We start from the raw sequence: 27,272 nt of genomic DNA on the forward strand, positions 1-27,272 counted from the left end.
AGAAATGTGACTGTGTGGCTAGCTACATAGCCTTAACTTCCTGGCTCTTATGTTTCCAATCTAAGTAATCTTTTCATTTTCTATTATAATACATAGGAAATGTTATCTCAAATAGAACTTAAAAACATCACTTTTACTTAGATTTAGAGTTCACTTTAAAATGTCTTTCTTTTCTAGCTATTCATGGACCAGCTATTCCCTTCCTACTACAACAGCATCCCTACGTAATAATTTCATCTACTTTTTATTTCCCTTTATAGAATTGTAAGTCTTTTTTTTTTTTTTTTTTTTTTTTTTTTTCCCCCCAGGGCTGCGATTTATGGCTGACATACAGCTGTTTTGCTGCTACGGCTCTTCTCAGTTACCCACTTAAGTTTCCTTAAATCACATTTAAACTGTAATTTCCTCTCGAATTTATAGCCAATTTTGTTTGAGAACAAGATGTTTTAGGAATGATAATGAGATGTGGAGGCTTTAACATGTAGGTCTCAAGATCAAAGTCATCTGTCATCAGCACAGGCCACTGAAGATATTTTTGTGTTTCTAATGAACTACAGAAGACAGTCTGAGAGTCTCCATCAGATTTCAAATGGACAGCTATCTTTTGTATATCTCTACAGAAAACATTATTATACTTGTTTGACACTGGTAGCAGAGAGATCAGTCATAGAAAAGGAACAGGAAATAAAGTTTCTGAAACAAGGAGATAATACTCTTTCAGTGCAGAATAAAACCACGCTGTTCCATCATTGATCATCTACAGAATCTGTAGTAAATTTTATTTTTTACAGAGTGGCATTGCATTCATTGATTAACAACCACTAAACATCACAATGTTTCATTGAGTTGTATGTGAAATACAACTAAATAATACTAAAACTGCAATGTGTACTTAATTACAATGCTTAAGATACCCCATGTTTGCTGCACTTTGTTTTATGCATATAGAGCAATCTTTCTCAATTAATTATTGCTCATTACAGTAGCAGAAGAAAAAAAAAGACCACAAAGAGCAGTAATCATGCCTCAGGAAAGTAGATGTCTTCCTACATTGCATGCTTATGAGTTAAATTAAACATGGTATGGGGACTGTTGTGACATCCTTTATAAATGATATTATTTATTCTACCATTAAAAACTGAGAAAAAGACAAAATTTTAATTATTATGTGAGATATTTCACATGTAAAGAACAAACTGGATCAGTATGGGAGGACAAGAAATCAAACATGGGAAATAAAGTACCAAGCAATTTCAAATTTAGTATTATTATTCTATTTAGCTGTAGACCACTATCCAGGCCTCTCCAGGCTGAACAAACAAAGAGGCTTCATGTGCTCCTCGTCTTGCCCTCTAGATCTCTCACAATCTTCTTAGCCCTCCTATGGATGGTTCTCTAAAAATTTTATGTCTTTCTTATACCATGGTGGCCAAAACTGCACAAAGTAGATGAGGTGAGACAGCATAAACAGCGAGCAGAACAGGACAATCACTTCACTGGACCAGCTAGCAATGTAATCACCAACCACGTGAAGTTTAGCAAGAGCAAGTGTGAGATTTTTCACCTGAAATGAGGCAACTCTAGATATACTGCAGACTAAGGGAAAACTGATGCAGATCTAGTCCATAGGAACAGATTTGAGGGTTCTGTTCAATGGCGAGTTGAATAATACAAGGGCTGCTCTCAAAATAATTCCTCTTGTTTTGTTAGGTCGGTCCTTGAAGTCAGAAGTGGCTGGTGTTGGTACTCTACTGAAGCTGAACCTCCCTGCCAATATTCAGTTACATTTTGTTGCCATATGACAGATGGCAGTAGAGGGAGAGCCTGACAAAACTGACAGGAAAATGTGTATGAAGCAATGCTGTTTCACTGAATTCCTCTATAAATAAGATATTGCACCTGTTGACCTTCCTTGATGCTTGCTGATGTTTATGGAGACCAAAGAGTAGACCATGAGACATCCACAGGTGGGTACAGCAACAGCAACAGTGACAGCGGATCAGTTCTGGTGTGAAAGACAAGTCATGTTCTTGACAGCCATGCACACCTTTCACACCATGAAATGAAGAGTGTCTCAATCAGGTCACCTATGCAAATGTGCAAATTACATCCAGGGAACTGTGTAGAGAGCTACTGCTTCAATGCTAGCAATGCTGGAATATTGTAAAGTTTGTGTCAGATGGATCCCAAAAATGCTCACACAGGAACATACAGAACAACTTATACAGGTTTGTCGGGACCTACTGAACCAACGTGAAGCTGAAGACAACCACTTCCTGGATCCCACCATGACAAGTGGTGAGATGTGGTGTCAGCCCTGTGAGCTGGTGTCAAAACTGCATTTACATGACATGTAAATTCTCCATTAAAGAAAAAGTTCAAGATGTGGCCCTCAGTATGTAAAGTGATATTCATTGTGTATTTTGGAATAGGAAAGGAGTGATCCTTCTGGATTTCCTAGAGCCTGAACAAACCATCAGCTCCGACCTCTACATCGCTGAGATGACTAAGCTGAAAGCACAAGCCTCTAGTCAGGACACAAAAAGAAGATAGCTTTTGTCTTGCAACACAATGACACTAGGTTCCATACCAATCTGAAGACCACGGAGCACACTGCCAATCCTGGCTGGACCTATCATACCCACTGTATAGTCCAGACTTGGAGTCTTCTGATTTCCTTTTGCTCACACCAATGAATGATGGACTTTGTGGGCAGCATTTTCCTGTCAACTATACCATCACAGCAGCTGTGAAACTGTGGATCATCTCTACTGGTGCAGATTCCTGTGAGCATGGCATGCAGGCTCTTGTTCATTATTAGTGAAAATCCATATCTATATGGTGGTAACTATGTTGCAAAACAGTGTCTTGCAGCTGAGAATTTGTTCTTTCTATCTGTTGTTTCTACAGAGATAAATAGGTGACGTTACTTATGGAACAACTTATGTATGCATCAGTTGTGTGCCTTGGATGCCAAAGGCTCTACTGCTTCCTGGGGTGCATCTGGCATGAGAAATTAAATTTCAGATATCAAATGCAATTTTCCAAGACTTTAGAAGTATTTATTTTTTTCAGGATGTTTCTGTACATTATGTATTCCTTCCTTATTGAAATGGAATTTGGATGACCATAGAAGGAATTCGTCTGGAGTAACATTAGGCATCAGAGTACTTTGTCAATTCAACACGCATTCCAGAATATTTTACTTAAATCTAAACAAGAAAGAAAAATAAGAATAAAGAACAACCTTATTCTGAGTAGCCTGTTGCAGAAAAATCTCAAATTTTTACATGATTATAGTGTAATATGCAAATAAATTTATATTTTACTTTGTTATATATGCAAAGCAGTGTCAATTCAGACATATCTGCTTTACAGCTGGGACATAATGAGTAAATATGTATGATGGAAACAAACATATGCTGTTTTTTTTTAGTATTATTTTTAAATCCATATATTAAAAGATAAAAAATGAAAGAAAAAGTCAAAATTAACACAAAGCTGAAAAAGTTCTACAACACCAGTGATGTAATTCAGACAAGGAAGATCTTTGCTGAGAAACTAAAGAAATCTGAAATGTCACATCAGTCAGGGAACATTTCTGTTTAAAATGTTAATGCATGAGTATGAATTCTGATTTTATTTCCGGGAACTTTAAACAATAATTTGAGGTTCAAAATGTTCACTCCAAATTCAGAACTACAGCAACAACAACAAATACCTGAAAGTTGTAGTCATTAATGTGTATTACTGCAACTCTGGATCACTAAACAAACTAAAGATAAAAAGCTATACTTTTACAAGAAAATTTCCCCCAAACTAATTAATTTATATGGAAACTGCTAAGAAATTTTGAGTCTTGGTCTCAACCCCCTCTTCCTATCCTGTGCTCATGAAGTGTCTCAATTAAATTTAATTAATATCTATATACTGAAACACTAATAATAAGTATTTAAATCTAGATATCTACATAGAAACTGAAAATTTGTCTTGTACATCATTCAGCTGACAGTTCGTTCACAGTAAGAGTTATAGTAGCACCAGCAAAACACTTCTTTAGCTGTCTCTCCTTTTACACAAGATCATATAAACACTGTGCAGTCCAGACCTAATACTATCAGTCATTGGCAGTTTTTCCCAAAGTCTGGCACTACTGAAGAACTAGGCAATTCTGTATATCTCAGCAAAGACTCCTAAACCAAATTTAGGCAAAACTTCTCAACACATTCTAGCAAGGACCAAATACATTCTGACACAAAGAACTCTGTGACCTGAAACATCTAAGTAGTGTGAGCCCACAACAATCACAGACAATACCTTCGCTGAAAGCATCAAAATGAGAAATACTGACCCATTATAGAGATATTATTAAAAACTGTGAGGAAAGCATGAAAGATAGAATGTATGGGAAAAGAAAAATAACAAAATGCATCATTCATCATCTAACAGTCAGAGAAGTAGAGTGATCTAACTTTTGATCTAAAAGTAGAATATCTAGCCTTGTGAATCTATGTGAGAATGCATATGAGAAGCACTTGAATAAACGACAGTACCTTATATGTTACACTGATTTAAAAAAAAAAAAAAATCAAAATACCAACATTTTATGGTGTTAAGACAGAGCATCAAAATCTAATGTACGCAACATCTTAAGCCAAAATGAAATCACAATTGTTTATGTATGTGTATTTGTCTGTATGTACATGTGTACACATGCATGAGATCTCATGACTAAAAGGGAAAAAAAGAATTTCATCTCTTTGTAATAATCATGATGCTTTTTACTTATTCGGGAAAGATGTCTATCAATTTTAAAATATAAATCCATGTGTCTCAATTTTCCATTATTTTTACGAGTCAATTGCAACAGTAAACATTCCAATCCTATGTGAAAAGTTCCAAAGAAAAGACAATTTACATATACTAATTTGGTATAAATTGCTTTCTAAATAACTAGGTTTTATAGAAGCCATGTTCTACTTTTCCCTTTTTTTGACAGCCATAAATAGATAAAAGTTGTAATTTACTGGTGTCAATTTCCTACTTTACTAGTGTCCAATAAAATGATTCACACAGCATGACAGATAAAAGAAAAAAATGAAAAGCATTTTCAGACTTCAGAAACTTAAAATGTGCACTGAATACAAACTGCAGTTAAGGAATAAAAATTAAACAAACAAACATACACAGACTTAACACAGTCCTACTGACACCTTGTAAAACAACTTCTGAATACATTTCAGTATCCAGCAATGAAAATGATATGAAAAGATGTTCATTGATACAGTAATCCCCAAAGCACTTACAACAACTTTAATTTACCTGAATGCAGAACTGTCTTGAGAAAAATCTTTCTAGACCCTGCCAAAATCTGACTGCAAGGAGCAGCATATCTTTATAGTCATAAAAGCAGAACAACAAAAAATATGTCAAATATAAGCCAGTGACACCTGAAGCTTCATGTATTTTATACAAATAACAATTGACAGTGTGAAAATTACTGATAAAACAGGCTGTGATGCAAAAAATGAAAAGAAAGGTGATAAGTTAATTTAGGATTAACTGTCTGTATAATATAAAATGTACAAATTATATAAAACACAAAATTAAAAAACATCTGTTTGCTACATAAATAGATTTTAATAGAAGCATCTTGATGAAGTTTTTGGTCAAATTAAAAGACCATAAAGAGGTCATACTGGTTTAAATTTAATACATTCTATTCTAATTCCCACTGACAAAAACAGAACACTAAAGCAGGCCTTCAAGATTTTTGATTATGCTTCCAATTGAATTTTACTTTTTAAGCAAAAATGAATAATTTCTATGACTAGGGTTTCTATTCAGTACTTTCAGTGTTGTAGGATGGCCTTCTAATCATGTGTTCCAACTGCAAGTAACAAAAGAATATAAAAATCAATAACTTCAATTATACTAGTGGAAGAAAATATCAATGTGCATTAGTTATAAAAACTACTGCTTTAAAAAAAAAAAAAAAAAGCAACTAACACATTCCATACATACATAACAGATTCTTTAACCTTTATAATACAAGATTATTGTCAAGAAAAATTTCATTTCCTAATAGCAAGAAAAATCATGAATTAAAATTGCATTACAATCCTAGCACTTTCTTGGGCTTGTCTTTATTTGACTCATGTTGTTCACATAACCTCTTCTATCAATTAATAGTAGTTATTGCCACCCATGAATTAAATTTACCATGCTATAGAATATGCTTTTTCCTCTTTTGGTAAATTCCTTTGCACTGGATTCCACAAAACTACGTAAGTGGTGGAATACTGCACTGAAGTAATAGAACAAAAGAATTTGGAAGACTTTACCCAGAAACAGTTTGTGCCATTTAATAAAATTAAATAAATAAAACCAAATGCAAACCTACTATATATGTGAGTGCACCTAAGCAAAACTGATTTAAAATGACTCTTCTAATTACATAGAGAAAACTCAACACCTTCATATTCCACATCTTGTCCCATATCGTTCAAGAACAGATAAAACTTCCAAATTCCTTTGCTCTTCATCTCATCTACATTAATTATGTAGACACTAATCTTAAAAAGAAAAGAATGGAGAACACAGAAGTGCAGCATCATAAGAATTCTAAGGAAACAAAGCTGGAATCTTTGTTTCTCTAAAATAAGATAAAACTGAATCTAAAGAAACAAGCAAACACAATACACAAAATAGTTATTGGAACACATGAGAAAATATAAAGAAATACAAAACATCACAGAACCAGTAAAAATTATGAATTTATTTGGAGTATAACTTTTTTTTTTAATTTGAGGTTTTTTGTTGTTATTGTTGTTGGTTTTTAGCCTATTATTATTTGTGTTTTGCAAATTCGTCCAAAAAGATTTCATGGGTAGAAAAAGCATTATTTTCACTCTAGTACTTTCTTATTTTTTTCACAAGACCGAGAATTCAGTTTTTGACAACCTAGTATTGTATTTTCCTATAGTCACCTTAAAAATGAATAGATGTTACAATGAAATATGACAAGAAACTTGTTAGAATTCACTCAGCAAAAATTTGTGCTTATCCTATATCATACCATTTAAACTTTGCAGATGTTTTGAGATCAGAACAGATATTCACTAAAATATCTAAGCAGTGTAAACTAATAAGATGAATCTCTTGGCTTGACAGGCCTCAGCATTTCAGCTTTGCATCATGGTTTATATAAAGTAAGAAACTTTTTAAAGATTTGTGACTGTAGCAGTTTTTCTGTGTTGTGCAAGACTAAAAGACAGTGTGTTCTTACACTGAAATCATTGTCTTTCTAGATCAGGACTTCTTATTAGAATTTTTCCTGTAGTCAAATGCAAGTGTTCAATAACAGACAAAAATGGAAATATTTCAGTAGTATAGGGATGGCTGTTAGCTTGTTCAGAGTGGCTCTATGACTTTTATTACTGACATTCCACATCACAGTATCATGTAGTGCAGTGGGAGTCTCAGAAGAGAAGAAATATACTGCAGCTCCTGGAAGACTTTGCTGTTCTGTTTCCATTTTCTGGTTGTTGGGAAATATAAAACTGACTGAAAGTCAGGATACTTTTTGCTTCCTTGCAGATTAGACCGTGCCTTTCATAATTCACTCATTTATTTGATTTATTAACTTCAATCCCAAATAAATTGTATACCCGCCATTATATTTAGTAAATTAAGTCTGTTTTCCTCCTCAGAGTGTGTTGCTGCTGGGTTTTTTTGTTTTTTTGTTAGTTTGTTTGGTTGGTTGTTTTTTGTTTGTTTGTTTGTTTGTTTTCCCCTTTCATTATCTCTCCAGTTTCCCCCAGCATTTGGGCCAGTGGATCTGCTGTCCCTCTGTCATGGATACAAATCTAGAGATAACTGTGATAGTTATTGGTATGTTGGCTGGGAAATATCAAACCAAACTTTTTAACCAAATGTTAGCAAAAGAGAGATTTAATGTAGTGCCATACAGAGAGTCGCAGAGTGCTGTATCTAGCTTTGACCTTCATAGATTCGATTGTAAGCCAGGTGGTCTGCCAGACTCTGGAAACAGTACTGAGTTTTTTTAGGGTGTTTTTTTTGTTTGTTTGTTTTGTTTTTTTGTTTTTTTTTTTGGGGGGGGGGGCACTGTGCCAACTATGAAGCTGTTCTTTATTTTAGAAAGACTGTTTAAAGGATTAAATGCCATTATGTTCAGAATTTTAATTTTTTGAATGTACTAGTTTCTTACTAAGTTCACCACTATCTGTTTTGGAGTTGTTATATACACAGAACCAATTAGGGGCACTGATGGAGACATCTAGCTGATATGCAGTGTTACATGGTTTGAGTATTGACAGTTATATCCCAGAGGGAGTAGTTTATTTTACAGACAACATGGTGTTTAAACACGTCTCCTCTCAGTTCCTTTTATGTTTTTGGAATAATTCATTCATGACATTCATGATGATCATGTTATCAGCCTCCCTGAACATATTCCTCCTTATTTATACTTTCTGGAAAAAGCCTACCCCAAACCCAGATAATACTGAGTGGCAGGGAACATAGAAGTGTTTAGGATAAATCTTAAATAGTTGGAGTCCCCCAGTGTCATGGGATTTCACCTTTAAAAACCGAAAGGACTCTCAGAATCTGAGTAGGTATTTAAATTAGGGGTGGCTTCCATAGATCTAAGGAAGCACAAATTGTTTGGGGCCTGGTTTCCGCTTACCAAGCCCTGTATAACGTTGTCTTGGAAAAGGAGAGATTTTCAAAACTAAGGCAGAGACTTTCTGAGCTGAGATCTAAGACAAAAGAGAGAGTTCCCAATGCAAATGAGACTCCCTCCAATCCGAATGCGAGTGTTACCAGTCTGAACAAGACAGAATCCAAACCAAACGAGAGTTTTCAGTGTAAACGAGACAGATCCTAGTTCTTATGAGATAGACTCCAATCTGAATGAGACTGCCTCCAAGTCGAGCTAGCGAGAAAGAGCATCAAAACTGCACAACATGATCAGTGACAGGAGGCACTAATATTGATGTCAGAGCCATCACCCTCTGGGAACAAGTGTTATTAGCCATAAAAGAAAAATATCCCTTCAAAGACAATCTAGAGCCTCAGATGAAAAAATGGACTAGTACTCAAAAAAGGTATCTAGTATTTGAGGGAATTAGCCGTGGTGGAAGTGTTGTACAACCCCATGTTTATTTCTAACCATCCATGTCAAGAGTATGATCCTGAGAGTTAGGGATGTGACAAGTATATGGCAGATCAGATAAGAACCCTCAGTTTACAGAAATTCTCTCATTAATTTATTAGCTTAAATCTCAATTAACTTGTATTTCTGCTATTATAATTGGTAAATTAATTTTCTTTCTCAGATCACTGTTGCTATTTTGTTTTGGTTGGCTTTTTTTGTTTGTTTGTTTGTTTTTCCCCTTTTAATCCCTTTCCCTCTACCCCCCTTTTTGGGCTGGCATCCTGTGGACCTGCTGTCCCTGTAACAGATACAGATCTAGAGGTAAGAGACCGTGACAGAGTGAGAACTGCAAAGAATAACAAATAATATTAGACAAAAAAGTAGTATATTACTTCCATTCTTCCCATTAATTAAATAAAGTAGTAAACTGCTCCATATCTTAAGGCATCTGTGCCAATATTGATTTGAACATACTGAAAAGAAAGGTAAAACATACTGAGAAAAACAAATTAACTTAAATAAATAAATAGAAAATTCTTTCCTCTCCGTAATGTCCAAATTCAAAAACAGCTTCATCACATGCTTACTTTTAGACCAAGTATATGTTGTGTTTTCTTGTTTTTGTTTTTGTTTTTGTTTTAAGCCAACAGATAAGACTGTGGATAACAATGATGTTAAATGTGGGTGAACTTACTTATGTGGTTAATAGGTAATAGGATTGCATGTGACCCTACCTTCCCTACTGAATTCAGTGTTAAATTAAGCATATGCCATTATCTTTTCTGTCCTTGATTATGTTTTCAAATATATGTTTATATATTTTCATATAATTTTTTACTATATAGGATGACAGAATGAAGAACTAGCTCCTGTGAATCTGATGTAAAATTAAATCTATTTGATGTAGTGTGAGTATTTGCATAAAGTGAGCCACATGCAGCAAACAGTTCTTATTACCAAGAAGTCCTTATGCACCAGATCTGTCCCTCCATTATGAAGCTCATTTAAAAATAGTCGTTCATTAATCTACAACAGAAAATTATCTTCCTAACACTCAAAAAAGCTATGTAAATTTCCAGTCTGATTTGAGGTGTTTAACATTAGAAGCAGACAGGAATATTCTGTACTTTTAAAGTCATTTCAGGGAATTTGACTGTATGACTCTCGACATCTAGAGCTGTATTTCCAGATAATTAGTGAAAGATAACAAGAGAAAATTAGAGTATTTTACAACCAGATCTTTTTTATCTGTAATATTCTTACTGTGTTAGGCACAGACACAAAACAGAATAAGTTGAGGATTGTAAACCACTGAAGATGCCTACATGGATACAATCGTAAAATGGAAGAAACAGTAAGAGGATTTTTACAAAGCACAGCTAACTGGACTAATTTTCATCATTCTGCACACCTCTATAATCTCTCTGCCTGGACAGTGAATTTGTGATGCATAAGTGTACAATTTCTTCACGCCTCTAAGTCATTCTGAAAATGCAGAACTATTTTTGGTAGCTCAAATAAAACCTAATAATACAGAAGTGTGTATTTTGTACACCAACAAACCTAGACACTTAATAAGGAAACGTATAGCTATATATGAAGATTGCCTGATTGTGTATTCCACATGAGATCTAAGATTCTGCCCATCTGAGAATATGAAGTAATTTGAGACTGTTATCAAAGCAATTGGACATCAGCTCACTCCACTGAAGCTAGTTAAATGAACAATTATTTGAATAGCAGTCACACGCTAAACCCTCTCAGAGCTGTAACTTTTAGTTTAAGCTTGCCGTACAATTAGCAAAATATCCAAAAAATATATAGTTCTGATAAACTGATAAGGGAGTCACGGTATTTTGAGGATAACCTTCACCTATACAGTAGTTTAAGAACTATCAGAAAATAGCCATCCAGCTTTCACAGACAAAATTTGAAAGGGAATTGCTGAACCTAAAATATATTTTCACAATACTTCAAAGGAAGACTCGAAATTTTCTATAGAGTATTCTAATATCTTCAGGGAAATATTATCAGAAGAATTATTCGAGACAAAGCTTCTGTCTTTCTCTCAATCTACACACAAATAAGAAAAACAGAAAAAGCATCAGCACTGTATCAAAAGAGAGGAAGATTATAAGGACGAGAAAAACTGGATGTTATTGCTTTCATCTAGTTCAAATGCAGAAAAATGAAACAGTGTGCATTAGGAAACTAAGAACTGAAATATCAAAATGTTAATCCACTAAATATTTGAACTACCTGGAAAAAGACATAACACTGATGAAATTTGCTGCATATTCTGAATTACAAAGTCTCAGTGAGAAATATTTCTGTCTGATCTCAGTAAGATAAGAAATCTCAAACTGTGCAAGAATTGATCACAATGTCCAAACGGTCAAAAACTTAATTCTGAAAGAAGTCTCAGACTCTACGTAGACTAAGACAAGCTTCAACCACACACACACACACAAAACACCAAAATTACTGTTAAAAATGTATCTACACTCCCAGCAAAATGTAAATTCTCAGCTTCCACAACTCCATACCCAGCACAATTCTACTCCCTCAGCTTTCCTCCAGCAGTTGAAAATTTAACTCACCCTTGAAAGCTGCCAGTAGGCCATATCAAAATTACTTATTAAATACAACTCCAGTCAACGCCAAAAATCCAGTAATAAAACTATAGCTTCAGCGGAAGCAATAATCTACTTGCAATAAATAAATAAATAAATAAATAAATAAAACAGGAAAGTCTTTATTCTTGCTCCCTAAATACAGGAAAAGTCAAGAAAAGCAGCCATTGTTAAATACTAGTATAATCTCAGAAACTCAGTATGTGGAATAATAACTACATTTGTGAAGTAAGAACAGCAAAAACATGCCTTAAAATTCTCAATTTTTTTTTAAAAAGGTAATATACCATGCAAAGAAACAGTGGATACAACATCATCTAATAAATTATGCCTATCAATAAAATGAAAGATTCAAGAGATAAAGTCATGTTCTCTCGTCAAATACTCACTGCCCTTGTTTTGCATGGAGAATTGGGAATTTAAGTGAGGTTGGAAGCATGGGAACAGGAATGTGAACTTCCAGCTTCTGACAATTCTGACAAAAAAGTCATCTTTGACAATAACTAATCAGCATTGTGTCTCAAAAAAACTTCCTTCTTCAGTCAGAGGAAAACAAACTTTATCTGAATAATACAAATACTTAGAATGCAACATCTTCACAAGAGTCATTATGCAGAAATAAATTTAAATATCTTATCCCTGAATCTAGAGACTCAGACACAAAAATGACACTGAAGATTTTATTATTATTATTATACTTGAGTTTTCCAGACACAAAAAGCCAAAAAAACTGTTACATTAAGCAGGCCTACTTATCTGTTGTCCAACCACAACATAACCATACTAATCTAACAACCCATTGCTAAATCATGTTCCTGAGCACCACATCCAAACGGATTTTAAACACAATCAGGGATGCTGACTCAACCACCTCCCTGGGGAGCCTATTCCAATGCTTAATAACCCTTTCTGTAAAGAAGTTTCCTGATATCCAGCCTAAACGTACCCTGGTGCAACTTAAGGCCATTTCCCCTCAGCTTGTCACTCTTCTCACCAGTGAGAAAAGACCAACCTTGCTCTCACTGCAACCATCTTTCAGGTACTTGAAGAGAGCAGTAAGGTCTCCCCTCAACCTCTTCTTTTCCAGACTGAACAGCCTCAGTTCCTTCAGTTGCTCATCATAGGGCATATTCTCCAAGCCCTTCATAAACCTTGCTGCCCTTCTTTGGACCTGCTCCAGCACCTCAATGTCCTTTCTGTACTGAGGTGCTCAAAACTGTACACAGTACTTGAAGTGGGGCCTCACCAGTGCCCAGTACAGGGGCAGGATTTCTTTCCTGTTCACCACACCATTCCTGATACAAGTCACGATGCCACTGGCAGTCTTGGCCACCTGAGTACACTCCTGGCTCATATTCAGCCAACTGTCTATCAGTACACCAAGGTCCTTCACTGTCAGGCAGCTTTCCAGCCACTCCTCCCCAAGCCTGTAATGTTGCCTGGGATTTTTGTGACCAGAATGCAGGACCCAATACTTGGTCCTATTGAAACTAAAATTACCTTGGCCCATTGATCCAGTCTATTCAGGTCCCTCAATAGTGCCTTTCTACCCTCCGGCAGTTCAACGCTTTCTCCCAACTCAGTGTCATCTGCAAGCTTACTGAGTGTGCACTGAATCCCCTCATCAATATCATCAAGATGTTAAACAGGAGTGGCTTCAGAATAACGCCCCAGGGGACACCACTTGTGACTGGCCACCAACTGGATTTAAATCCATTGACGACAACTCTTTCGGCCCAGCCATCTAACCAGCGTTTCATTCAGCAGGGTGTATGCTCATCCAAACCATGCACAGCCAGCTTCTCCACGAGGACGTTGTTAAATAAATAAATAAATAAATAAATAAACAAGCAAACAAACAAATAAATAAATAAATCCATTCTCAACCTTCCTGCAGGTACCCTTCAGGTACTGCAAGGCTGCTATAATGTCCTTTCAGTCTTCTTCAGGCTGATAAACCTCAGCTCTCTTAAGCCTGTACTCGTAAAGGGGGTGCTTCAGCTTTCTGATCATCTTTGTGGTCTTACTCTAAACCTACTCCAACAACTCAACTTTCTTTTCATGTTAAGAACCCCAGAACTAGATGCAGTACTGCAGGTAGGATCTTCTAAAAACCAAAGTAGAGGGACAGAATTACCTCTTTTGACTTGCTGGCCCTGTTATTCCTGATGCAGCCCAAGATCTGGCTGGCACTGTGAGCTGCAAGCACACATTGCTCACTCACATTGAGTTAGTGTGCAGAGCCTTCTGATATGATTTTTTTTTTTTTTTTAAATAATAGATTGCCAAGAGTTGTTCAAACGCTTTAACAAAAGCAGCGTGTGTACAAGTATATGTGTTATCTGAAGCTAGTGGAGAGAAATGTTTACATTGAAAAATTGCTTTCTAGATATCTCTAATTAGTCAGATAGATACATTGAATTAGATATCTGTAAATAAGTAAAAGATGTAGAAAATGCACGAAGGACAAGAGCGCAATACTTGGAAGATGTAGAAAATGTAAGAGAAGCCTCTGAGATCCTAATGAAGATCCCTCCTCAGGGAGATTTCTAGGAAATAACAAATAGAGTATCAATATGCTAAATTAGATAACATTCTGAGATGAAGACAACATAATTATCAAGAGTTCATAATATCACGTATGATGTAACAATGAGAAATAAAGACTACTATAGTGAGTTACCTTTGAAAGATGTCTAAAGACTCAAACTTCAAAACAATTTACAGTATTGAAAACTTGGAATGAAATTTGTATCAGTATTTCCTCATGAACATATAGACTAGAATTCATCAGAAGCTCACTAGATGAAACTCTTTCACAAGTGTGAAAACAGGAAGGAGAAAACTCGGGGAAAGAAGATGCAAGGAAGGGACGCTCCCAGTCACAGCAATAAAATCTGCAATTTTGCTTTAATGAGAAATTTCTAAGGCTGCAAAATTATACTCTACTCTTTTGAGTGGGTGGATTCAGGTTTCTTCATGTCCCAGAACTCTTCAACATCCTCAAGTGTGCTTTCATATTAAAAATAAAATAGATATGAGCAACAGAGATCATAGATACAAAATGCTGAAAGTATCTCCACCTAATTTCCTGATGGGTGCCTGTAGTATGAAATTGACTTAGGAAACCAACAATTTTACACTGCAATGACATGTTCATCACATTCTTATTTAAAAAAAAAAAAGCTACAAATGGAGCATGCCTATCAGTACCATAGTTTAAGAACAAATCTATGAAAACAGTAAGAAGTACTGAACTCATTCAACTCACAGTAAAATTCCCACCATACCCTTCTTCCTCACATAACTCATAATCTCTTTTAACTTCTTTATTAATCTCCCCCTGCCCTCTCCAACAGACTTCTGCAGAGATCAGCAAGGATGAAACAATGCTGTTTTAAGGCCTTTGCACCTTAAATAAAGATATTCCCTCTAGATTGCAGAAAGACAGACTGATATTACATAACAGCCTTGCTCAAAGATAGAGTATTACTACTGGAAGTCTAGTAGTTATTTTCATGTGTTCTAATACCTTTGGAATAAGATTACCCTTGTGCAATAGATAATAAAGCAATCCTATGAATAAATCAGCCAGGAACACAGTCCTATTAAGTATTCTTTTAGGGATTACATTGTCTAGAAAGACACATATTTATTCCATCAAATACTGCCAAAAAGCTGGAAAAAATCATGTTGTGTTTTAGGCATATACAACATTTATTCTATGTAGCCCAAAAACTGTCCACAAATTTTCCAATTAACTGAAATACTAGTGATACAGCCTTAACACTCTGTTTTTTAATCAGTCATTGTAATGCTGTAAAATGAAATCAAAGAAATGTTCGGACTCTTACAGAGGTATGTGTACTCCTGCAGACATTTACTACCACTTGTTAGCTTTACTTTCTGCCCTTGATATATTTTAAATTTTCATCTAGTCAGGATACTGGAACTTCATGTGACTATTTAAGGTAGCTTTTGAAAATGTTAAATGGAAAACAGATGCAAATTCTGTAGATTTGGCTTACCCATTAAAAAATATCCACTTCTACTTAACAACAACAACAAAAAAATTACACTGGAGTATCTCAAATGCCAGCTAAAACACATATTTCTTTAGGTTACTGTTTAAAAAAAATTCTTTCAAGTGGCCAGAAAATAGGAAACATCAAGGCTTCTCATAAAAAGCAAAAACAATATCCAAAAATACCAGACATTTCAAGCTAGGCTAGCAAAATTGACGTTTGGAAAATTCTACTAATCAAGAATAGATAATTTATGCATTTAATGATAATTTGACAAATTCCCATTCTTTGTGAAATAGGCTAAAAATGAAAGAAAAAAAGACCCTAAACAACAACTGATCAAAGAGCCCATCTGTTATTTATAGTAAAATAAATCTTTAAATAGTGAATATTTATTACTTAAGCAATGACAGTTTTCCAAATAAAGTTGATGGCATCCTGCCAGTAAGTAGAATACATAGGCATCTGGCAAAATTCCATTTCCGCAATGCATACTGTTCAAAATGATTCTTGGTGGATTCATATTTCTTTCCACCAAAATGCATTTTATTACCTAATTTATGAGATAATATAAATCAATTCAACAAATGTTTTATTAAGCTTTCTTCTCCATATTTGAATTTATCACTACTAAGATTACCAGAAATAAAAGCTGCTGTCATGTAAGAAAAAGCACAAAAGATCTGATCCACACAATGCTACTGCCAAAGGAAATTTTTTTCACCAGCACTGATAGCTTTGAGCCTATTAGAACAGCCAATCTAAAGCATGAAGGAAAAATCTATGTATGCTATTAAGGTAGAAATTAATACAAACAACTCAAGAAAGTTTGCTAGCTTAACAAATAACATCATATTTAGTTGAACGCCTTTCTTTACCAACATTCATCAAGTAAGTTAATTGTATCACTGTAACTCTTGAGCAAACTGCAATAGTTCAGGGAAGGTAGGTAGTTTATAAGTAAAACAAAGTCTGAAAGTCTCATTTTAACGAACTATTCTAAAAGCTTGAGTCAGGACTACCCAATTTATCCATCATGATCACAACAGGCATTGTGATATGCACGCAAAACAAATATAAAACTAAATACTATGTCTATGTTTTCATCACCAATGAATATCCTATTTGCCTTAGATACACTTGCTGGCGACAGCGCATTTTTTTTCTACAAAATCATACAGCACATTTTTAGATGAAAAAAAGGGAATATGTTCAATCTGGGTAACTAACATCTGAAGCAACAGAATTAGCAAATCAGCAGTGTAAATTTCAAATGCTTTCTCACAGAACTGAGACTTTACATTTTTATTCTAAATAAAGTCACATTACTGTATTTAGCTTTTATTGCTATTTCTGGGTGTCTCTGTGAAACAAAAGAGCATTTTCATGACTAGAATTGTCCCTATTATTCTCGAATATATTCACATTTTCTCACTAAAACAAGTTGCTTTCTGAAGTGCAATGAATGCGCCTATTTCTTTTTTCCTCAGAAATGTTGGTGTAAAGACATAGAACTGTAAATTCCTATCCTCCATCAGTATCGCTGACCTCAGAGCAAACCCCACAACTGGCTGCAGGCATTCAACATCCATCATTGCTCCTGAAACCTAATCTTTCAGTGAAGGACAGCTGCACTGGGCAGTAGTTAAGCAGCTTTCTAAGATACACTATCATCCCAAAGAAAAATAAATAGATAGATAGATAGATAGATAGATAGATAGATCGATCTTCCTGCCCTACTTTCTGAATAGTGTTTTAGAAAACTCTTACTGTGTGTACTCCAAGCAAACTAACGAGTTTTATCTATGCATAAGCAGATAAAATTGTAATCTAGTGAACAATGCTTTTAAAATTTGATTCTTCTTGCATGCAAAATATAGCTGTTTGCTTATTAATAAAAAAAAAACCTCAGCAAATACATACTTTAATACACAGTACATCTTTAAAAAGGATTTTAATACAACGTACCATAAAATGTAAGGAAATTATGCAGCTCATGTTCATAGCACTGAAAATCTAGGCAGGAAATTTCTGGTCCTACATTTGCAAACTGTCTTTTTAAAAAAGACATCCCTGTGTATTATTAATTCCAGATAGGAAGAAACTCCTTCCTTTAAGAACAGTAAAAAGAAAAAGAAATCATAAATGTGATTCACAGATGTTTAATTATTCAAGTGAACACAGATAAAATAATCCTATCTTTGTATCATTGCAAGTAATTTTGACACACTTCTTTCTCATTAAACCCTTCTTTCTGGCACAAAGAAAAAAAAAAAAGTATGTATATTTCCCATATTTTTAGTAGCTTTAATAAGATTACTCCTGATTAAAAAAAATAATAACAAAGTAAAAAGCATTGTGTTTTAACTTTAGTTAAGGAAATGATCCTCATTTTTATAAAGGATGCAAAAATCTCTTCTCAAATTTGAAAATTACGGGGAGAAGGGGGGAGAAGGGGGGAGAAGGGGGGAGAAGGGGGGAGAAGGGGGGAGAAGGGGGGAGAAGGGGGGAGAAGGGGGGAGAAGGGGGGAGAAGGGGGGAGAAGGGGGGAGAAGGGGGGAGAAGGGGGGAATCTGTTTATTTCTTGGGCACTGATTTCAGATTTTGGGGAAAGGCTTTATAGAACAACATAGCTTATAGATAGTTCAAAAACAGTTACCGATTTTTTAATCTAATCAGTACTGTAAAACAAGCGGAATTATCAAATTCAAACTTAGAAAACAATTACTTTATGAAGTTCAGAACACCTGCAATATTGTTACTGGAATGTCTGAATTGTCCTTCATTAAGTCAAAAAAAGTATCAAAAAGCCAGGTTTTAGATAAAACCAGTACCTGAACAAAGCTGAGACACTGAAATTAAGGTGGAATAGAGCATGTTTACAAGAAGAATATATAATTTTTCATCAGTTTAGGACCTGACTTATGTTAGTTTCAGTCAGGTTGGCAAGGATTAAATTCATTATGAGAATCAGCCAATTCTTCCATCTAAAAAGTCAGATTTTACACATCGCTTACTAAACTCTGACACGCATATATGCAATTTCCAGAACACTACGAACTATAAAAAAAAGAGCAATACACTTGCCTGCATTACCACATCTGATGAACTGCTTGGAGCAACAGTATGCATTATCTGACTTCAACATATGTGAACAGTTCAGCTGGCACTAACTGGGACAACCATTTTGATCATCTGCAAACAGCAACTTGCTTTGTATACCAGTGCACTGATTCCTTAATTAGAAAATTATTGGAAAACTCAAATAACTTTTTTGTGTTTAATTATATAGAAGTACAGCACAAGGCACTATAGCATATTATGACATGTGCTCAAGTGTTATAAGACAAAGTGCCTGAAATTCCGTCATTTTCTGTTGTCTTATACGAGGGAATTTTTTCAGGAGGAAAACATAAAACACACAGGTATAAGTAATGGATTTGATCTTCACAAAAATCCCTGTATTTTCATGTTTTGGAACTCTACTGCAAAATCAGCCCCCACTATCACCTTACCAATTATGTATTTTTTATTTATTTGTTGGGTGGGAAATGTTACTGTGCTATGGAGCTTACAGAAAAGAATATCACGGCATTAAGCATAAGACACTTTAAACTATAAGCCTTTTTCTTTTAGAAGAGTGTAGACTATGCAGATTTACTGACAGATTTAAAAATAAACTGATAAATAGAATAGTTACTGTGAGTAGATAATTCTATGAATGAATTCAAATAACTGAAATGAATAATAACAATCTTCTATGTAGCAATGCTTTCAGTATTTATACAGTAATTTACTCAATGTAACCATTTTATTTGCAAATAAACCATATTATTTCATCTTTATGTTTGCTGCATTTTAGATGACTGTTTTCTATAGGAAGGCATGGACATGCAATGTTTTAATAAATATTATCAACTGCAAATCAAAAGCCATCTGAGCTTTTTAAATGTAAGCTAAAATTGTGCAATACTAGACATATGGTTCTATCAATGCACAGCAGCTTAAACAACAAGTGAAGTGAAGCTTGTTGGAACGGAATTTACAGGCAAATCACTCTCATGCAATTCTTTTATACACAGTAAGATTTCTTCAATTGTACTGGCACTTTCAGTGTAGTATATCTCCAAGAAAAACAGCTATTCCTATTTGTTCATATTTATTAAATCACTGATAGTATACTAGAATATGGATTCCAGCTTTAGGTTGACAAATTGCCACGGTACATTCATTCGCTAGCCTCATTTATGGCCACTTGTAAAGAAAATTATTGAGCAGATAATGTAGACAGTTCACATACTATACGAAATTTACTTTTCATAAAAATATCGAATGTTGACCATTCGAGACCAACTGTTGTTAAATAGGTCTAGAGCCTAAGCAATCTCTTGTTAAAATACTAACAGAATTATGTATCTTCGACTTAAACTGCCACTATCAATACCTTTTTCTCAAGTGTTAAAAAACAGAAGGTTAAAAAAAATTGTCTTCATCTTACGCTGAAGTGAAATACGATGGCTCATGGTCCTGTACTATATTGTTTCTCTTGATATTCAAAGGGCAAATGAAGCACCTAACACCTGCATTTTTGAGACACCACCTTAGTTTACTGACAGTAGAACTCAGAGTTTCGTTCAGATGTCTGCCTTTGCACAAGACCTTTAAAGTGTATTTCATTAAATTCAATCAGGATTTTATATAAATGCACACACACATTTCAAGAAAATAAACTGTCAATATTTGCACAACTTGTTGTCAGAAATATGACAAGAAGTCCCTTTCTGTAACTGATTCAGCATCGTATGAAATATAGAACTATGCAATTTTAAAGAAAGCTTATTTAAAAAAATAGCATAGCACAAGGAGACTGCATTTTGATTGTACAACTTTACACTGATGCAGCTTGAAAATCTTTTTAAATAAGAATTTTTAAGGAGCTTAGAAGCGGAAGTTTATTTGGAAGGAAATCCAATATGCAAATATTTCAGCTGTGCTCTTTTACAAATTGTCTGTCTTGTTGATTTTCAGTTTTTTCAAACTTACAATGCAACACTGTAAGTATACTTGACTTTATTGCTTAATGTCTATCAAGAATGTTATGGTTTGTCAACTTTAAATATCTAAAACTGACATTCAAAAATGTATAGCTCATCTCCAGCCTAGATCCCAGAAATGCTGAGTACTCTCTAGCCAAAGTCTTAGATTCTGCACACTTGCAAACTTCTGTAAGACTTTCAAAGCTAGTTTATAAACACCATCAATCTATGTCTGTTCCCGCCTTAAAGTAATCCTGTTTAGTTTATCTGTTAACTCTACATTTGCATTGTGTAGTACCATTACTAATCTAATAGAAGAAACACAAAAGCAACAAATCTGATTTCCTCAGCGTACAGAAAATATGAAATTCACGGAAACATATGAATCTGACTTTGTCCAATATTTGCACCACGCATGTCAGCGTTCTTCCCCAGCTGCCACAGTAGTCAGGAGTGCAAGGAGAAAAAAAACTATATTGGACAGCATAAAGGACTAGGTATACAGATGAAGGAGAGCAAAAATCTCCAGAATGATACATAAATTGTACATCTATCCTAAATAACAGCAGTCTCACTTGTTACTAAGGAATAAGTGAGTGACAACTTTGCTTTTGATGTTAGTTATCTATGGAAAAAACGTCAGGTGAAACTGTTCGCATATGCCATGTACTGGTATGTGCTGTACAAGAGCAGTTTATACAGGCCCCTAGTGGCTTAGCAGACACAGCAGAAGATGAAGAGGGATTCCTACTCTGGCCCTTGTCATTTTTTTCTGTGCTTTATTCAAATGTAGAAATGAAGGGCAATTGGAAAAACGAAAGCTGAATCACTGACTAGATTAAAAACAGTGGGTATTTCATTCTTTCATTCCCTCCCATATCTGTTTTTACAAATCATCCCGTGGCACTAGACATTGATTTATTGTCCTCCATTTAGTTTGCAGTCAATGCTGCTATTTGAGTTACATAACAGTCAAAAAAGGATGTTTAATTCATATTACTTTGTTCTATTATTTTAAATTTAATGTAACTGGTGAATCTAAAGGTAAATTCTAAGATACCTTATTGAAGTCTAAGAATACTGAAACAATATTTTCCTTTCCACACTATTCCTTACAGATTGCTGTAGCACAGACAACAGTAATGAATTCCTTAGTTCCTTCATAGAGTAGAAGTCTTCTACTTAGGCAAAGCTTTCAGCGCTTAAAGTCTATATAGAAAAGCTATACATCATTTCTGCACTGAAAGAAATCTAAATATACTTCACCATATTACCACAAATGACAAAACTAAAATTGGAAAGCTACTCCTGTAACAAGTCTCATTAAATCCCTCTTCCTTTCTAAGTAACTCATTTCCTTCAAAATTCCATGCTAATACATCTACAGCTTTTAATAATTTTGACTGGGCAAAATTGGACAGCTGAATTTATTAAGCTGACCAGCAGGAAATTTTGCACATTAAAAAACAAAAACAGCAATTGGCTGTTTTCAGAGAAATTATCCAAAAAATTGCCACCTGAAGTAAAATGCAAGTACATATGATTATGCTTAGGACAGGGGAGAATCTTTTCTTCTTCAGAGTTGCACTGTTTAAGAATTTTAGGAGCTTTGTGTGCTTCCAACCAAGCAGAAAGTCATATCATATGCTATACATTTTTATACCAATAAAAGAGAGTACTAACCATTAAAACGTTCTAAAGCACTAACAGATACCAGAGAATGGAAAAATACTTTACGCACTATACATTTTCCTATCTCTGCAACAAAATTTACAATAAACCTCCCTATTATTCACAGAAGGTGGAAGCAATCTCTGAAAGTCTAAGACAATAATCATAACTTCGTATAATACATTCTAAGTTTGTGAGAATATGGGTTTTATGAAAAAAGCTCATCTCTGCAGACAGGAAACTCTAAAGCATATATACAGACTCATCTCAAAGAGAGCAGTTTAAGGTGACAAGTGAAGGAGCACGTAAATACAAAACCCTAGCTGCTCTGTGTAAATGAACTGACCCTTTTACATATGTCAGAACTGGGAACACAAAAAACTATCATCCCTGCGAAGAAACTATCATGCCTCTGCGAGGCAATAGCTGTGCAAAGGCTGGACAAAATAATAAAATACACATAACAATAGTTTGAAGAAGTACCAAGCAGAAGCAGGCACTCAAAAGCTGTACATGCAAGGGTAAGTGGCGACAGCTTAAACAAAAAATTCTGTGAGGGAGAGAGGGAAGAGGGGAGGGAGTAGAGAGAAAACATGAAAAAAATAATTCAGTGAAAGGAAACAACTGTTTTGTTCGCCAGTATGGGAGAGCCTGCTCGCAGCAGAAGTCCTCGTATAGGAAAAGGGAGCTGGTAAGTTTTCTAAACAAATCTTCGAGCCCCTACATCAACGCTAAGAACGCTGTTTTCAACCCGATGTGCTCTCTTTTAAGTGGTTTCAGGAGAGTAAATAAAGAAATTAAAAGCCTAACCAGTGGAAATCTTTACATGCCCGTGCCTTCCTGCTCCGCCGAGACAGGAGGAGGGGGAAGAGAAGGGAGCCCTCCTCGGACCGTAGCCGGGAGCCCCTCACGGCCTCTCGCCCCACGCGCCCGTCACTACGGCAGACGCCTGGCCTCAGATCCCTCCTGCACCCTCCCTCCTCCGCGCTGAATAAATGCAATAATTAATATTAATAATTCTCCCTTCATAGCAAACGGCCGAAGAGTAATTCATGTAGATCCCCCGCCCCCCACACACACCTCCTCTGCCCGTGCAGAGTGGCAGTTCAGTGGAAACGTCGACTCTAATCAATCACTTGCCCTCATCCTACCCCCATCCCCCGCCGCACGCCACAACTCTCCTCGTTTCCCGAGCAGGCCTCTCTGCTGGGCTGGATCCCGCTGGAGAGGAGCGGAGAGAAGAGGAGAGAGGGCTGGCAGCTGCCTGGGGGGAGCCCCGGGGCAACCGGAGTAGAGCTGTGCGCGAGACACACGTGTGCCGTGCTGCACACACCCGCACACACACACAATCTTTAAGCGTGCTCGCACGCACAAACGCGCCGAGAGAAGTGGCCGCGATGTAGCGGCAGCGGAGAAAATGGGTCAGGAGAGGAGCGGTTACCTGGTCATGCTGGCTCCCCGGTCCCAGCGGCAGCCAGCGCCGCTGCCTTCCTGACCTCCACCGCCGCCGATTCCCGCCGCGACCTACTCCCGCTGCTCACGCTCGTCTCCGAAGGCACCCAATTTAATCCAAGCTCCGCAACAGCAGCAGCTACGAGCAGAGCCGCCGGCCGCTGCTGCCGGCACGGGTGCGAGTCTCACACTCCGGCTCTGAGGAGTAGGAGAGAGTCAACGAGAGTCCGAAAATCCAGCATCCAGCAGAGCCAGGTCTCCGCCTGCCTCTCCTTCGAGCGCCCCTCTCCTTTCCTCTCCTCCGCTCCGCTCTTTTTTTCTCCTTCTTCCTGCGGCGGTGGCTGCTGCTGCTGCTGCTGCTGCTCCCGGGCGCGCTCTCTGTTCCCGAGCCGCTGCTCAGTTTCCCCTCCTCCTCCTCCTCCTCCTCCTCCTCCTCCTCTTTCTCCTTCTCCTCCCCCCTCTCTCTTCTTCTTCCTTCCCCCTTCGCCTTTTTTTTCTTTCTTTCTTACTTCTCTCTTTCAGCAGATTATTTGGCTACAAATAGCAGCGAGGTCGTCCACCCAGGCTCCAACTCTACCAGCCCTCCACCGGGAGAGAAAAAAAAAAAAAAAAAAAAAAAAAAAAAAAGTGCTGTGCAAACAAAATCAAGGGGGAATGGCGCGGGGCGTACAAAAATCCTGGGGAACCTTCCTCGAGAGCCCCGGCACCGGCAGCCTCACCCTGCCCGCCCGCTCCTGCGAAGGAGCACGGGGGCAGCGGGGCAGCGGTGCGGCGAACACGCTGCTGGAGATGGCACTCTCTTCCTCCCTCTGTTTTGTGCGCGGTTTGTTGTTGGTGGTTGGTTGTTGTTTGTTTTTAATCCTCTTAAGCTGTGTGGATCGCAGGATATGTATGGCCTCGAGTGTTGGGAAAAGCTTGTTGCCGACCTCTGGGAGAATGAGTGAGGGAACTAGAGACGCAACGAGCTCTGTCTAGATGGAACAGCAGCAGCCAGCGCCCCGTCCGCCCTGCCCCGCCGGGTGGAGGGGCACGCGAACCCCACGCCGAAAGAATACACACACACACACGCACTCCAAGCACGCACAGGCGGGGGGAGGTGGAGAGGGAGGGTGACGTCACTCCGCTCCAGCCCGGGGCGCATCCCGGCGGGCAGCAGGCGGAGCAGGGCAGAGCCGCGCTGCTCCTGGCTGACCGGACCCGACGACTTCGGCAAGTCGTGATGCTCGTCGTCTCCCTCCCTCAAAACTTCCCTCGGTAAGTGGATTTCGCAGAAATTGAAGTGTTTCTTCAGTGGGACATCTTGTTCTGCTTTACACGCGACTGAAGAAATGCATGGGGTTACCGGTTCGAGGAGGGATGTCAGGAGGTTGTTAGGGGGGATGTTACTAGGCGGTATTGGCGTACGCGGTCGCGGTTGTACTTGGCAGCTCTCTGAATTTCTCCCCAAGGAATGCTCAGATTTCGTTCTCTTGGAGCTCCGAGCTGAGCTGAGAAAAAGTCCTCGCTTTTCTTGTCCCTTCTCATCGAACTCTTGCAAAGAAGAAAGAGTGTATAGGAACCAGTTGGAAACAACAGGATTTTGATGAGAAATCTTTTGGAATACTGCACTGCTAGCAAATAAGCCTCTTCAGAAGCCCAGAGCACGTATCTTCCGTGTCTCAGATCCTCTCGTGTAAAAGGGTAGTAAGGTGTCAGGATTAGTACAATAAAAGCACTTGTCAGAGCAGCAGCAGAAGTCCCTTAAGACTGATGACACATAACTGGGCATTCTAAATCTATGATTGTGCAATGATGGATGCATATTTTCCAGGCTGTTGCTTCTGTCCTGGAACCAGACTTCCCAGAGCAGCTGTGAAGCCCCAAAGTCAGCCATGGAGATCCTCACAAACTTTGTGGCAGACAGTGGCTACTTCTCTGAAGAGGAGAGGGGTTCCAATACTTTCTATCATACAATGATATTTTATGTCCACTGGAAGGTAGTGCTGCCATAGCGAAGTCTATTTCTGACAAAAGCCAAGATTATACAATGTTCCCTTTCAGTCCTATAAATCTGTGTCTGCTTTTGGCACTTCCAGTTACAGAACTAACAGTAGTACCCCACATAATTTTACTCTTAAAGGACCACTAGCCTTTTCCAAATAATCTTCCAAAAAGGTGAATGACTTTGTATGAAAACAACTTTCTTTGAAAAAGTAAACATGAGATGTAGCATTGATAACTTGTTTTCGTCTTGTCAGAAAAGAGCTATTTAATGAAAGATGAAGTTTTCCAACTAGCAGCTTCAAAGTAAAGCAAGCAAAAAAAATTCAAAATGTTATTTTATCTTCATTGAAATACATGTGGTTAAAGAAAGCAAAAATTCTCACCTATGCTCCCTTGATTCCAGTGACTGCAAGAGTTGTTATGAGTTTTGAAATGGCAATACTAAATAGGCATTTCAGGTTTTAATGTCATGTCCCAGCACTTTTTATCACTATTCTTAGCTGTTTTAGTATTCTTCAAGCTGTGATTGTTGCATGACATTGAATAATCAAGCAATAAAACCATGTGTTTTATATTTTTCATGTGGTATCACAATGTGGATGTGAGTTTTGGGACTACATTTAGCTTTCCATTATTTTAGAATTACTCTTTCTCCTGTTCAGTAAGCAACACTGTATGCATCAAGGATAAATGTATTTCATCCTATGTAGTATTAAGCAGATGTAGTAAATATTATTTATAACATTTCCAGATTTTGTAATGATGACAAATAAAAAATAATAATAATAATATTAATTAAAAAAAGAAAAACAGAAAAACAGAAAACAACCCAAATTCATTATTTAAAAATAAAATAATAAAAAAAAAAAACATGAAGGTGTGATGTATTTAATATTTAGTGTGTATCATGCCTTGGCATCATCAGTGATTTTATACTTAGGATAGTTGTGCACTCCTATACATACCTATATTTGTATATATATATATATATGTATATATAATATATATGGTTTGATAATACATAATACACCTTTAATTTTTTTCTTCATTATCAGAGGAACCATAACATGAAGGAAGATAATTAATCCATTACAAACTACATATTAAACTCTATTCTTTTTCTTTAAATATATGTAAAAAATTCAAACACAGCCTTCTACACTAGTTTTTATTTTTGCCAAGATTGCATCAGTACATTACTGTGAGGTTAGTATGGCACTGACTTGGGAAAACGTAAAACATTTACACATTTTATTGACTTTGAAATGTTTTTTGTAAGATGCTGAACAAT

The 27,272-nt window shown here is 36.7% G+C and overlaps 1 protein-coding gene across 10 annotated transcripts in view; it reads right to left on the reverse strand.

The window, feature by feature from the left end:
- The window catches only part of PTPRD (protein tyrosine phosphatase receptor type D), a 1,190,026-nt gene that overhangs the window by 335,464 nt on the left and 827,290 nt on the right, over positions 1-27,272 (reverse strand). The window contains exon 1 of one of the 10 annotated variants that reach the window (XM_085214149.1): positions 23,988-24,408. The exons of the other annotated variants lie outside the window; for them this stretch is intronic. The gene's annotated coding sequence lies outside the window, so the exon portion shown is untranslated. Of the gene's footprint in view, positions 1-23,987; positions 24,409-27,272 lie in introns of those variants that run through there. 10 annotated transcript variants of the gene reach the window in all.

This window comes from Meleagris gallopavo, chromosome Z, assembly GCF_905368555.1.
Source record: "Meleagris gallopavo chromosome Z, MGAL_WU_HG_1.1, whole genome shotgun sequence".
Lineage (NCBI taxonomy): Eukaryota > Metazoa > Chordata > Aves > Galliformes > Phasianidae > Meleagris > Meleagris gallopavo.